Genomic DNA, 15620 nt, shown 5'->3' on the forward strand with positions numbered 1-15620 from the left:
TTATAGATGGAGATAACAATACATACTTTATGGTGTTTTATAGGGAATAAATGAGATAATTTATGAAAACGCCTAGCAGCTACCCAGCAGTTGTGTACCCTGTTTGCGTCTCAGAACCCTCCATCTCAGAGCTGCCTCCCTAATTCTGAAAGCTCATTACTTCCTTTGGGCCAGCTCCTAAACGCCAAGTGTCTTATGTAAAAACGGTACTTCTCACATGTTTGGTTATATTACATAAAGTTAAGGCACTATTAAATTGCACAGCTGAATAACCATTCTTACCCACTACGGGAACAGGGGCAAACAACTAGGAACTGGGGCTATCACGACAGTGTGAGTGGCACTCTCTGCAGCCTAAACTACTAACACAGTTTTTGCCCTTTCTGGTCATTTCATGGGCTCTCCATTTTTCTCCTCTCAGTCTGTCTTCTCTCCTGTCTGCCCTGCCCTCAGCCTTCTTTCTCTCTGTCTCTCTGACTTCACAAGTGGAGCCTGCCTCCCTGTTGACTGACATTCAGGGCTAAGGATGTCGCCAACCCCAGTACACATCATCGGAACAGCCGGCAATGCTCATGGTTTGTAACAGAATATAGGTCAAGAGATGTCTTAGAAAGATTTCCCCTGCCAGCAGGTTTGAGATCTGAGGGCCGCTCAAAGTTTCTGAAGAAACAGATGTGCTTATGTGTATTGTCCAGGCTCAGGTATTTGACAGACCTTTTTGTTAAATGCACCTTAAAACAGTGCTTTCTTCCTTTTTGTCATCATGATTCTAATTATTTACAAAAATGTCTAATGGAAAAAAATTGGACCAGTAAGAGTTGTACGAGTAATGCATGTCCTGGTTAAGTGTGATACTGAGCAAGACGTTTAACTTCCTTCTTTTTCAGATGCCTGTAATATACACTCCATGTTTATTCTCATTTCTCAGCGATATGAAACGTTATCTTGGTCATATCTATAACATATTACTTACTCGTGCGGTATATTAGAGAAATTGCTCCAGCCTGGGGCTGAGGCGCGTACGCCACACTGTGTGCTGCCATTGACCGTCCTGACTTTCCACTGAGCTTAGAGCAGCAAGGAGTCCCTGAAGAAATTTCTTCAGCTTTCCCTGGCTTCCTTACCTCTGGATACCAAATGACACTATTTATCATTGCCCTTCCTGCTTTGGATAAGCAAATACACAAACGGATGGCAGAGAACTGCTTTTGTTTTTAATGTTCTTTTTTCCTCCGTTAACCTGACTGCGAAAGCATTTCTAATGGTTTATAGTTGAGTATAATATTCCTAACTTGGGAATGTCCTATAAACATGGAAGTCCAGTCAGATGCGTCTCCTTAGCCCCTCGCAGCAGTCGAGTTGTCCTGGGCAGGTGGTGCCCCCTGATGGCCTGTATGGAAACTTGGTCACTGTCATCCTCTTTTCCCCCACCTTTATGGGGGACTCTCTCCCCACCCCAACCTTTATACACTTTTATTCTCTCTTGTCTTTTAGGTATTTATGCTTGAGATAATCCTTGTCTCCTCTTTGGGCTTATTTCTTATTTATTGCTCTCTTACCTCAAAAGTGCCTTACACCTTCTCCTCACTCATTCTTTTCGTTATATACTTTTGAACTAAAAACTTTCCCCAGTCATGGCTAATACTATTTAGTGGCATGTCCTTATTAAGCAAAAGGAAGCACTAGATTTTGAAATGAAATTAGTTGCCAGAATAGACTCACTGTTGCCGACTTCTAGAGCTTTAGAGACATGTAAGGAGTTGCCCCTCAGAATCTTTCTGTTAACCATCTCAGCTTTTTCCAACTAAATTTGCTTTGTCTTAAGCATTAGGATTCAAGGTAAATAAAGCAGTTCTTCAATTTTACTTTACTTTGTAACTTACTAGTATTCCAGTGGTATTTTCTGCTTGGAAAACTGCTGCTGCTCAGTGTCTGATACATTGTGGGCTGATAGGCAGGCTTTCCTTCTTTTTTGCTCTCTGTGTTTTTAGTGCTGTTTCAAATTCTACCCAACTGACTTGCAAACTAGCTTCTGGAATTGAGCCCATTTGTAAGTTGTACCTTGTAATATTTGTTTGTGGTTTTTAGCTCATAATCAGATTGTAGTGAAAGATGTTGATATCTAAGTATCTCCCATGGGTTCTGGGTTTTCTACAAGGAAGAACCATACTATTACCTAAGACCTCGTCTTAACCCCCCAACCCAATTCACTCTTTCCAGACTCTGCTTTTGCCTTTAGTAATGGAGGAAGGAGCTGGGGGTGGGGGCGGACTGTGACTGAAGCAGGACTGCCCCACCCTACCACTACAGATAGACTCAAAATCTCCCCAGTACAGGAGTCATGATTCAACAAAGCATTCAAACCACCCCCCACTCCTCCCCAGAGAACACTGCATTTATAATAAAAAGAGTGTGAACACCATACCATGGTTTCCAGTCTTTGGAGTGGTGGTAGTGATAATGCCCATCATTATTGGAGTTCATGCTCTTAACTTGTCCAGACCTGATGTACTCTTTGGGCTAGAATGGCATCATTTTAGAATTTGACGGAACCCCAGTGACTGTAGCTTAGTTTCCCATCTAATGTGGTCCTCCCTTCTGAAAACTTCCTTAGAAGTTGGCTGTTTAACTTTGATTTGAATCCATTCATGGACTCTCCTAATTCTTAGAAAGTTCGTCTGTATGTTCAGCTGATGTTTAACTCATTGGGAATTTCTACCATCAATCCTGATTCAACCATTTATAGCAACAAATGACTCAGTTTTTTCTCTCTAACACAAGAGTGCCCTTCAGCTGTTGCACTTATCCCATCGTTCTTGCCACTTTCTGAAGTAGTCCTAGAAGTCCTCTTTCATGAATGTCTTTAATTGCTGCCTTGATGTCCAGAATTGATTCAAAACGTTTTCCTTTCATGGTCATTTTGACTTTGGGGAAAAGCCAGAAGTCGCACGGTGCCAGATCCAGTGAATAAGGTAGCTGAGGACACACCGTAATGTTTTTATTTGACAGAAATTGCCATACCAGAAACGATGTGTGACACGGAGCCTTTCCGTTGTGATCAGCAAATACGGTGAATGCTGTTGCTGAGTGCCATCCAACGGAAAGGCAGGATCTTCAATACAGGAAGCGGCGCATCAAATCTTAGTAACAGCATGTGACAAGTTTTAACTTGTTGGGTGCAGTCGGGTATGAGCTATGGTTGTAAGAAGGTGTGGGTGTGGTTTTTTTTTAAGATTTTATTGGGGAAGGGGAACAGGACTTTATTGGGGAACAGTGTGTACTTCCAGGTCTTTTTTCCAAGTCAAGTTGTTGTCCTTTCAATCTTAGTTGTGGAGGGCGCAGCTCAGCTCCAGGTCCAGTTGCCGTTGCTAGTTGCAGGGAGCACAGCCCACCATCCCTTGCGGGAGTCAAACCAGCAACCTTATGGTTGAGAGGACACACTCCAACCAACTGAGCCATCTGGGAGCTCAGTGGCAGCTCAGCTCAAGGTGCTATGTTCAATCTTAGTTGCAGGGGGCAGAGCCCACCATCCCTTGCGGGACTCGAGGAGTTGAACCAGCAACCTTGTGGTTGAGAGCCCACTGGCCCATGTGGGAATCAAACCGGCAGCCTTCGGAGTTAGGAGCATGGAGCTCTAACCGCCTGAGCCACCAGGCTGGCCCGAGAAGGTGTGTTTTAAAGTGTGTGGTAAACCATCCTCTGTCATGACAACGCTCCGTGTCACACATCGCTTGTGGTATATGGCAATTTCTGTCAAAAACATTACTATGTGTCTTCATCCACCTTATTCATTGGATCTGGCACTGTGTGACTTCTGGCTCTTTCCCTAAAGTCAAAATGATTCAGGACATCGAGGCAGCCATGACCGCCCAACTAAAGACACTCATGAAAGAGGACTTCTTCTAGAACTGCTTTAGAGAGTGGCAAGAACGATGGGATAAGTGTGTTTGAAGCAAGGGGGATTAATGGCAATGTGTCTTTTACTGTAATACAATTTTTTTAAATTTAGACATTCACCATATTGCTTGATCACACCTCGTAAGTTGTAAAATTTCTCCCCATTTTGTTATTTGTCTTCAGGCTTTGTTTACATGGTGTTTACCATGCAGATTTTTTCTTAATGTAGTGAAATTTGTTAATTTTTAAAAACAGCCTCTGGATTTTATATGCTTTTGGGTTGTTTTCGTTCTTAGAAATGCCTAAACCACTTTGAAATTATTTAAAAAATATTTTCCCCATATTTACTTAAATGCTTTAATGAATTTGTTTTTATGTTTAAATCTTTGATCCTTCCAGAATTTATTTTGTTATAAGATGTGAGGTAGGGGTTCAAATTTGTTTATTTTTCCAGCTAGCACCCAGTTACTCCAACACCATTTATTAAATTATTTTCTCCCTCTGATCTGAAATGCTATTATATTAAATTCATGACATACTTTTGGATCTATTCCCAGGTTTTTTCATATGTTTTGTTGCCAAGCAAATCATCACACATCTTATACCTTTGTTATTGAAATTTTTAGTCTAAATGTAAAATTTTTTTGTATACTTACCAATCAAATGCTCTGCCTGTCGTTGAGCCTGTCAGGGTGGTTTGACTCTGTTCCTTCTTGCATTAGCAGCCTCTGGCTTTGTGCCACCTGCAGGTTCATAAGCATCTCTTTTATGTTGTTATCCAGGCCATGGATTAAAAGTGACAAAAATGTTGGCCAGTGTAGGGCTGTCTTTTGGACATCAGTGGAGAGCCACTGCTCACTCTTTCCTGTATTAGAGACGCAACGTGATGTTTGAAAGAGCTTAGGATTTTAGTATCAGTTGCAAGATTTTATTTGGGCATCCCTTCTGTTCATTGTTTCTCAGACTTCAGTGTGCATAGGAGTAACCTGAGCATCTTGCTAAGTGCAGCTTCAGATTCAGTAGGTCTGGGGTTGGGCGAAGGGTCTGCATTTCTAACAGGGCCCCAGACCATGCTGGAGCTGCTGGTCCGTGGACCACCTGTGGCATGCAGGACCAAGGAGTGCGTGAGTTGGGCTTGGCTGAGTGCAGCAAGATGCCCTGGATGCAATATTTAAGAAGGCACTTACTCTGAGGTTTGTTCAGGTGCCATCCAGGTACTCACGCCAACCTGAGAGTGAGAGCTTCCTTAAATTGTGTGCCCTGGGTGCCTCCTAATTCCAGCCCTGATATCAGGTTTCTTAGAATTGTTCGAATCACTACTGATGAACCTACTAAGCAGGACTCGAGGGGTAAGACCTTGCTGTCAGCATTTTTAAACAAGTTCCCCAGGTGATTCTTAGGCACGCCAAAGTTTGAGAAGCACTGAAAAAGAGATTTAGAAGCTCTGACATTTAGGATTAATTTCTTAGATCCTGTTGTGACACTAATGCTTACTTACAACCTGAGAACACCATGGCACCATTTACCTTGGGTGTTTATGATTCACTTGAGATAGGAGTAGCCACGCCCCAAATACTGACAACAGTTACTCAAGCAGGTGTAGTGCCAAACTACAGATGAAAGCCTTCTTCAATTTGACAAAACCATCACTCCATGTGTTGATGACTCTTGTAACATGGTTTTCGTTCAAAATCAAACTCTTCTATGTAGTAAAAAGCTTAATTGCAACCTGCATTGTATGTCAGTGCTTCTCAAACTTCAATATGTATAAATAAATTGCAGATTATGATCTAGTAGGTCTGGGATAAGGTCTGGGATTCTGCATGTTTAACCACCTCTTAAGTGATCTGAAGTTTCTGATCCACAGCTATAGACCACAGAAAGGAGGGTTGTTTTCTTGAAGTATGAGAGGGTTTTGGTTAAGAATGTTTGGAGAAGTTCTTCGTGGATTTTACTTTAGGAAAGAAGCTTGTTTCTAATTTCCTGCTATTACAAGCAATCCTGCAAAGAATAAATTTATTACATTCAATATTTTTGTACATTATACATTTTGTTTTCTGTTATGCAGCAATATTCCATGTTATAAAGTCTTAAAATTTATCTTAAACTGTTGATACATTTAATGCAATATTACTTAATATTATGTATTAATAATATATTAGTAATATATATTTAATGCAGTATCTATAAAAAAGGTATCATTTATATCTTTAAATTCTCTTAATGGATTTGGGAAGTGTTTTCTCATCCCTCAGTGTTATTAACACTGAACAGACGAAAACGTGTGTGTGTGTGTGTGTGTGTGTGTGTGTGTGTGTATTCTTTTTCTATAATCCAGGAAGAATGTGTTAATCTTTTTAACAATCAGCATCTTATAGGAAAAAAAAGAGGAAGGAAATAATTTCTGTCAGTAAACCTGATCTTTCTAGAATTCAGAGCTGTTAGTTTAAACCAAATCAAATGGAACTCCTGAAAAAAAGATGGGGGAGGGTTCAAGCAAGCTGCCATCTTACACTGCTTATCCTAGCAGAACAGCCCTGAGTCGTGCCCAGGGTTTTCACATTCCGTCCCCTTTCATGTTAGCTCCCTTTATTGGAAAACCCCAAATCCAGGAGTGGCCTTTGTGTCTGGCATGCCATCACTGCGAAAAGAGAATGAATCACAAACTGAAGTTTACCCTGCATTGATTCCAGCTGTATGGCTTGACTAAAAATTCTGTATTTACAGATAAATCAGGTCTATTTGTCTAGTAAAGATGGTAAAGAGGCTCTTTTTCCTGATGCAGCTTTTCAAACTGCAGTCAGGTGGTTGGTTCTGCTAATGAAAATGTCAAACAAAAAGAGTGATTTCCCTCCCGAGCAGTGTTAGATGAAGGTGTTGTCAAGAGCCTTGCAATTGAATTACCGTCTTGTAATCAATCCCCCCTTATCAGTGAATGCTACTTGTAATGGACTGCTGGCTTCCAGAGTCGTCCTGTGGATTATTTAAAACTTCTTGCTGTCTGGAAGAGGCGTTATCTGTGGCATGTCCACCCTCCTCAGCTGACATTCCTTACTCGAACACTTGTGAGGCCAGCGTGTGCTGGGAGAGCGTTGCGGAGCAGCCAGTGCACAGAGAGCAGCGCGTTGTGCTGGGTCATCTTCCGGCCGTCATTGTCGCCCTTCGCCGTGTGCGCTCACCTAGATCGCGTTGTGACGGCGTCCTTGTCAGCGCAGTTTTGGTCTTTCGTGTATGCCTGTCAGGTTGTACTGCCAACCCAAGGGAGGAAATGAGTGGAAGTTTAACCTGCCATGATGTTTGCCCTGATTTAATGTGTCATATTCAGTTTTGAAGCCATTTGCTGTTGAAGCCTCTCATAGGGGGAAAAAGCATTTTAAGAAGTTTCAAAATTAATTAATTGTGATGTGCAATCAATTTAGGATGAGTTCTATAAGAGAAATGCTTTGTCACAATCTTGCAGTATCAACATAGCAACAATATTGGACAATGCTTTTGATTTTGGGAGGTTTAGAATCATAGAACTAAGTCAGAAATTCTTGAACTTTGATTCCTGTTTGTCTCTCGCTGATAACTGACTATATTTAGCTTTTTCTTGAATTGGGTTCTTATCAAAGAATGGGAAGACTAACAAATAGTAACAGTAATACCTGTTTGTTAAATGACGAGAGCGAGCCATGTGATATTTTGCAGTCTTAGTAGGATAAGGTACAGCAATAGGAGCCATTTCTATTACAAAAAGGAACTGTATCGTGTTGAGGAAGAGAACAAGGGAGAATAAATGCTGGGTTTGTTTTTGTGCAGATAAACAGAAGGCTATCGGCGCTGTCTGCTTTCACTAGAAATCAGGTAACCAGCTTTCAGTGGCTTATAGGTGACTTCAGATGCCAGCCAATAGAGAGAATGCATGACTTACAGGAAAGGAAAACAAAAAATAGCCAAGAAACTTTCTTTTGTGAAAGAATCAAGGTGAAACCTGCTCCTGACACCTAGGTAAGACTTGAAAGAAATAGTCATTTGGTTTCCGGTAGAGTTCTTTTAAAACCGTCTTTTAAGAAGTTCTATTTTGCTTTCTCTAGACCTAGAAGTACGTGGTATAGTCACGTAGGAAGACAACTGGACATGAAGAGTGCTCGTTTTAATGATCTCACACTTGACTTGCAGTGTAATTTTATGTCATGTGACTGGTACACTTGAAAATGAAAGACAATTTAAAAGTAGTTGAGGACAGAGGCAGGACTTTGGTAGGTGCAGTGAGGAAGTCAGCAAATCTCTCTTCAAAAAACAACAATAAACTGAACAAAGTTGTCAGAAACAACCATTTCAGGGCTCTGGAAATAGAACAAATGCGAACAATAAATTGAGAAGCTTTTATCTGTAAGAAGCTGCTGAACTTCAGATAAGAACAGTGGGAGTTTTTGATGTGCTTGCCTGGGACTATTCCCCCCCACCCCCCACGAGTGCAGTAGTTCTCTCAGGGTGGCGCAGACCATGAAAACCAGCGACCTGGCTGCCAGAGAAAGCCCACTTGGTTTGGAGCAGCTGGTGGAAAGCCCGTGCCTGTTGGCTTTGTCAGTAAAAGGAATGCTCTCAGTGGCAACTGAACAAAGCAGTTCTGATAGCCTAACTAGTTGTCCCAGTTGGGTCAAGCAACGGACTGATGGCCTAGCCAAAAACTGATCAGCGATCCTGGAAATGACACAGACGTAGAAAGGCTGGAATAGCTCTCCACACATTCCTGACTGACTAGAAGCCTGTGCGCACCTGTAGGTAAGACTGGAGACCACCCAAGCTATCTGAATATCGCTGCTTGGCTGGGAAATTGAATACATGTGTAGAAGAGATGAAAGAGGGCCCAGCAAGGAAAAGTGGGGGCAGACCAGAGCTTTGTTTTACAGCCCCCACACAGATCCGTGGGCAGAGGGTGGAAGCCTGTCTGGCTCAAGGTGTGTGAGCACAATCTTTAACCAATCATTGGCCGATCACTAAACTGTGTGGACACAGGGGCCACCCCTAGGAAGTCAGGTTTAAAAATAAAAACAAGAATTTTTTTTTAAAAAGCACCTGAGTAGAGACATCATGGCTGCACACCATGGGGGAGATCGATTCTGCAGGTTTAGTTCATAAACATTACTAACATGGAAAGATGTCCACTTAATCAGTGTAAGTTGTAAAACATGAATAAGATGATCCATTTGGTTAAAAAGGAGGACGGAAGTATATGCTCAAAGGTTGGTGGACCCACATACACATACTTTTTCCCCAAGAGTTTTTAACAGTGATCTTCTCTGGAGGTTTATAGGGATGTTTCTTTCACTTCTAATTATTTCCAAAATAAATTAGATAGTTTTTCTACAGTATACTAGTAATACTTTGTAAACACACACACACACTTTTTTATTTATTTTTATTCCTTTATTTTCCCCTTTCTTCCGCTTTCCCCCCTCCCCCCGCCCCCACTCTAGTTCAAGCCATTGTTTCTCAGTGGAGTTGTGTAGGGCGCTGCTCCGTGGCCCATGCTGGGATTATGAGCCTTGCGCTCCCCCTGCTGAGGCAGTCGGTTGCCAGTTGTCGGTCAGCCTCTCACAGCAGCTCACGGCAGCTCTCGCTGGCTGCCAGCCGCTCTCGGTGGCACACGGTAGCCCACAGCAGCACACCTCCAGGGAGAATCTTAGCTGTAGAGGGCGCAGCTCAATGGCCCATGTGGGAATCCAACAGATGACCTTGGTGTTAGGAGCATGGCTCTCTAACCACCTGAGCCACTGGGCCGGCCCTTTATTCTTTTTTTTTTTTCAGTTTCAGGTGTACAAAACAAGGTAATAGTTAAACATTTACACCCCTCACATAGGGATAACCTGTCCACAAGTCTACTACCTGTCTGACACTGTGTCAAAGACACTTTTTAAAAAGTAACACTAACTGTAACTTGGAATTGTGAGGTTTACTGAATCGGGTGCTCAGTCTGTAAGCAGTACTTCTCACCTCCATTCCTCCTCCCGTGTTCCTCCTCTTTTTTTTTTTTAACATGCCTATGTAATACACTATAAAATTTTGGGGGCAAAACTGATCTTACTGATGTTTATTCACTTCTCCCCATCCCATTTCTCTGTTCCAGTCATGCCTTGCATATAGTAGACCACCTGTAAATATTTATAAAAGACATATAAAATAGTAATTGTTCCATACAACAGTTGGAATTCAATACAGTAATCTACAGTGCAGTTATTCAAGCCACAGTCTTTCTTTTTCCTCCCCTTGAAAATAACCATCAAAACCAAATAACTATCAAAACAAAACAAAACAAAAACAAAGAAGAGCTCTGTTTTCCCATGTCTTCCAGTTACTAAATATAGAACAGACTGAACTGTGGTGATGCCTAGGCAGGGAAAAGACTCATTTTCTAGGATGAGAATTCCATTTTCTAGCTTCTTTAATTTGGGACCTGAGCTATTTTTCTTTCATTTTATGTTTCCTTTTCCTTAAAATTGAAAAAAAAAAAAAAAAAAAGTCCCAAGCCTTTTCTCCCTTTGATTTTCACTACATGTGGCACATAGTCTGCTTGACTTAACAAATTTCTAAGGACAATCAACACTTTACCATTGAGATGTTATTATTCATTATTTTCAACTTTTTTACTTACAAATGTCTCATCTATAGCACTATGCTTTGAAAGGTATAAGTTGTTATTAAAAAATCTTAAAAGTATATTTAATTGTAAATTATTTTCAGTTGGATGAGAGGAAGTTTCCAGTAAAGAAGGTAGATTGAAGTGGCTGCTGAAACCCTCCCACAGATAACAATTAGAAAATCTGGACAAAAACATAACAAACTACTAAAAGCATCCAAAAAACAGATACAAGAGTTGGGGGAGAGTTGACTCCTAAAACAATTGTAATTGGAAGGAGCAAGACTTGAAGGTTTGTGGGATTTTTTGCCAAAAGGTGTGCTCTAATCCCCATGGTGGCTATAAGTGAAATGAAATGACAGTGGAAAACTGCAGCCTTACAGGTAATAGGTGACAGAGAACAGATCAGGGATAGAAGAGCAGCTGGAAATTTACGAGGGAAATCCTGGAAGCAAGAGAGAACTACAGGAAGGGTGAGGCCCAGGTTGAAAACTAGACATTGGGCAGAGTAAAAACTCTGCCCAAATCCCTGGTTGACTGTTGCATTAGTCAGGATTCTGCAGAGAAACAGAACCAGTGGATTATATAGATATATATAAGGAGATTTATTATAGGAATTCGCTCATGTGATTGTAGAGGCCGAGAATTCCCACGATCTGCAGTCTGCAAGTTAGAGAACCAAGAAAGCTGGTGGTGTAATTCAGTCCGAGTCCAAAGGCCTGCGAATTAGAGGGCTGGTGGTGTAAGTCCCAAACTGAGTCCATGAACCTGAGAACCTGGACTGTTAATGTCCGAGGGCAGGAGAAGATGGATATTTCAGCTCAAGCAGAGAGAGCGAGCAAATTCTCCCTTCCTCCACTCCACCCTTGTTTCTATTTGGACACACAATGGATTGGATGATACCCACCCATACTGGGGAGGGATGTCTGCCTTATCAGTTCGCCAACTTAAATGCTAATGTCTTCCAGAAACACCCTCACAGACACACCCAGAAATGATGTTTGGGCATTGCCTAGCCTAGTCAAGTTGACACATAAAATTAACCATCACAATTGTTAAACTGCAGGGGAGACCCAATGGACCCAGCAAAACAAAAAAATAAAAACCGATCAATGAAACAAACAAAAAGAAACAGGTGGAGGCAAGAGAGGAATCAAACCTCGAAAGAACCTATACTAGCTGAGAACTGTTAAGTTTGATATTTTTTCTTTTTCTTTTTTTTTTTTTAACAGTGCATTCCTAAACTGAATAGAGCTCAGGCAGTAGAAAGCCAAAGCCTTATTGGGAGACCCAGAGACTGCCAGAGCAGCTGGAAAATTAGAGGAAAATCACAGAGTTTGAACCATCAAATCTGAGTATCAGCTGCCCAAATCTTTGGCCGTCTGCCAAAATACGCAGGCGCTGGGAAGAGCCCAGTGAGCCAGGCTAAAAAAGCAGTAGCTAGAAGCTGTAAGAACTGAGCAGATTTATCAGCTGCTGCATACCACAGGAGTGACAAATTTATGGTTTGCACTGGGCAAGTGAACTGCCTACTAGAATAAAACAATAATCCTCAGGACACAACAGAATCCACAGTTGCTACATCTTATCTACAATGTCTAGTTTTCAACCTGCAATTACTAGATGTGCAATTACTAGAGGTAAAGAAACAGAAAAGTACAACTCATATTTAGGAAGAAAGGCAATCATAGAAACTGTCAAAGTGGGTACAGATATTGGATTTTGAAGACAAAGACTTCAAAGCAGCTGTATACATATGATCAAAGAAGTATAAGAAAATATGATCAGAAAAATTAAAAGGAAAAAATGAACAGATAGAGAAATTGCAATAATGAAATAGAAACTATAAAGAAATGGAAGATTTAGGGCTAAAATAAAACAGTAACTAAAATAAAAATTCACTACTGTGTTTCCCCAAAAAGAAGACCTAGCCAGACCATCAGCTGTAATGCATCTTTTGGAGCAAAAATTAATATAAGATCCAGTATGTTATATTACATTATATTATATTTATTATATAAGACCCGGTCTTATAGTGAAGTAAGACCGGGTCTTATATTAATTTTTCCTCCAAAAGACGCATTAGAGCTGATGGTCCGGTTAGGTCTTATTTTCAGGGAAACATGGTAGGTGTGTTCAACAGCAGTTTTGAAATAACAGATAAAAGAATCTGCACTTAAAAACAGAACAATAGAAATTACCCAATTCAAAGAAGAGGAAAGAAAAGATTGAAAAATGAACAATGCCTCAGAGACTTGTAGGACAATATGAAGTAGCCCCATACGTTGTAATTGAAGTCCCAGAAGCAGAGGAGAAAAATAGGCAGAAAGCAATATTTGAAGAAATGAAAAACCCCAAACTTCCCAAATTTGGTAGAAAACATTAATTTACAGATCCAGGATGTTCAGCGGACTCTTAAGCAGAATAAACACAAAGAAAAGCACTTGTAGGCACATCACAGGTAAACTGCTGAAACAAAACATAAAAGAGAATCTTTAAAAGCAAATAGAGAAAAATGACAAGTTACATACAAATGATCAATATACAAATATGACTAACTTATCAGAAACAGTGGAGGCCAGAAGACACTGGAACAGTGAATATTGAAAGAAAAAAATTATCAACCAAGAATTCAATATCCAGAGAAACTCCCATTCAAAAATGAAGTATAAAGACATTTCCAAATAAACAAAAGCTGAGAAAATTTATCGCCAGCAGATTTACACTAAAGGAAGTTTTTAGAATGAACAAAAATTACACCAGATCTAGAGAAAGAAACGAAGAGCACTAAAAATAATAAATATGTGGGTAAATGGAAGACAATGTTTCTTCTCTAATTTCTTTAAAAGACATGACTAAAATAAATAGCCCAGCACGAGGCTGTAATGTGCACAGAGATGCAGCACAATAGCAGCAGCAGCACTAAGATGGGGCGGGGTAAGTAGACACTGTTGGAAAGGTCTTACATTCTACCTGCTTATAAGGCACAGGCTGGCAATACAAAGACACATTTAGATTGAGAATAAAAGGATGGAAAAAAATATATGTGAACAGTAAGCATTAAAAACGCTGAATTGGGTATGTTAACATCAAACAAAATAGACTTCAAGACAAGGACTATTACTAGAGATGAAGAAGGAAATACAAAAATCTTTACTGTGTACGTATAACCCATAATAACAGAGCTTCAAAATACTGAAGCAAAAAAAACTGATGTAATTAAAGGGAAATGTAGACAAATCCACAATCATAATTGGAGATTTTAGTAGTCTTTTCTTGATAAGTGATTGAAAAACTAAACAAAAATCAGTAAGGACATAAAAGATCTGAATGACATTATAATTAGCTTAACCTAATTGTCCTTTATAGAACACTGTACAGAATACATTCTATTTTCACATGCATATGAAACGTAAACCGAGATGTTCACCATATACTGGGCAAGAGTGATACCTGTCATGGAGTATATTGCCTGACCCCAAAAGAATTAAATTAGAAATCATAAATTATGAAGACATCTAGCAAAGCTCCAAACATCTGCAAATTAACTCATTTTTAAACAACCTAGGGATCAAAAAAGAAATCACAAGGAATATTAGAAAATATTTTGAACTGGATAATAATGAAAAATACCAAAATTTGTGGGATGCTTTGCTTAAGGGAAATTTACAGGTTTAACTATTTATGTTAGAAAAGAAGAAATATCTCAAATTAATTACATAGACTTTTAACCTTAGAATACTAGAAAAATAAAATTAAACCCAAAATAAGTAGAAAGAAGGATAAAAGATTCAAACAAATCATTGAAAGAGAATACAAACAGAAAAAATCATTTGAACCAAAAGTTGATTATTAGAAAAGGTAAATAAAATTAATAAATCTCTAATTAGGGTGATCAAGAAAAAGAGGGGGCACACTGCAGATCCTTCAGACATTAGAAGGGTAATATGAGACAATTATGAACAATTTTATGTTGATAAATGGCTGATTAAAGTGAAAGGAGCAAATTTCTTGAAAGACAAATGACCAAAGCAGACACAAACAGAAATAGAAATTTGAATAGTGAGTAGCCTTTTGCCCAACAAATTGAATTTATAATTAAAAACCATTTCACAAAGGAAACTCCAGGCTCAGATGGATTTACTGTTTTATTATATTGAACATAATATCAATCATATACAAGATGATAATACATTGTGACCAAGTAGGGTTCATGCCATTAATGCAAGGTTGGTTAGACACCCCAAAATCAGTGTAACTCACCATATTAACAGAAGAAAGGACAAAAAGCCATATGACCGTCTCAATGCTTTATTCCTGGTATTGGTAGCAAAGCATGGATGTCTACTTTAATCACATCTATTCAACATGATACCGGAAGTTGTAGGCAGACAATAAGGCATGAAAAAGAAGCAAAAAAACCTGAGATTTGTAAAAGATAAATAAATTGTTAGTTATTTGCAGATGAAATGATCACATGTAAAAATTCATAAAGAAATTACAGAAAAGCTACTAGGACTAATAACTGAGTTTTGCAAAGTTATAGGACACAAGGTCAGTCTACTCAAAACCAAATCATTTGTATTTATACACTAGCAACAAATAATTTGAAAATGAAAAAAGTATAGTTTCATTTACCTTATCATCCAAATACATGAAATACTTAGGGATAAATTTAACAAAATGTGTGCAAAATCTACTAAAAACTCTAAAACATTTCTGAGAGAAATGAAAGAGACCTAAATGGGCTCAAGAATTGAAAATATCACTTAAAATATTAATTTTCTACAAACCGATCTATAGAGTCAATACAATCTCAATAAAAATTTTTGTTTTATTTTTGTTGTAGAAATTGACAAGCAAATTCTAAAATGTGTGTAGAAATGCAAGACAGAATAGGCAAAGCCAGTCTTTAAAAGAACAACAAAGTGGGAGAACTTATTTACTTTGCGGTACCATAAAGCTATAATATTGGCAAAAGAATAGACTATAGATAGATGAGACAGAATAGAGAATCCAAAAATAGACCCACACACATATGGACCTACACATGTATAAACAGTCAATTTTCAGAAACAGTGTCAAGGCAATTCAATGGGAA

At 39.3% G+C, this 15620-nt stretch overlaps 1 protein-coding gene and 1 long non-coding RNA gene across 4 annotated transcripts in view; both read left to right on the top strand.

Moving 5' to 3' along the window:
* PACS1 (phosphofurin acidic cluster sorting protein 1) overlaps window positions 1-15620 on the top strand; it is a 115110-nt gene that overhangs the window by 47816 nt on the left and 51674 nt on the right. The window lies entirely within an intron of this gene.
* Window positions 6431-9056, top strand: LOC109450412 (uncharacterized). Its single transcript, XR_002137845.2, has 3 exons — window positions 6431-7139; window positions 7699-7887; window positions 7974-9056. It is a non-coding gene; the product is annotated as an uncharacterized LOC109450412 (long non-coding RNA).

Source organism: Rhinolophus sinicus, linkage group LG06 (genome assembly GCF_036562045.2).
Source record: "Rhinolophus sinicus isolate RSC01 linkage group LG06, ASM3656204v1, whole genome shotgun sequence".
Taxonomy (NCBI): Eukaryota; Metazoa; Chordata; class Mammalia; order Chiroptera; family Rhinolophidae; genus Rhinolophus; species Rhinolophus sinicus.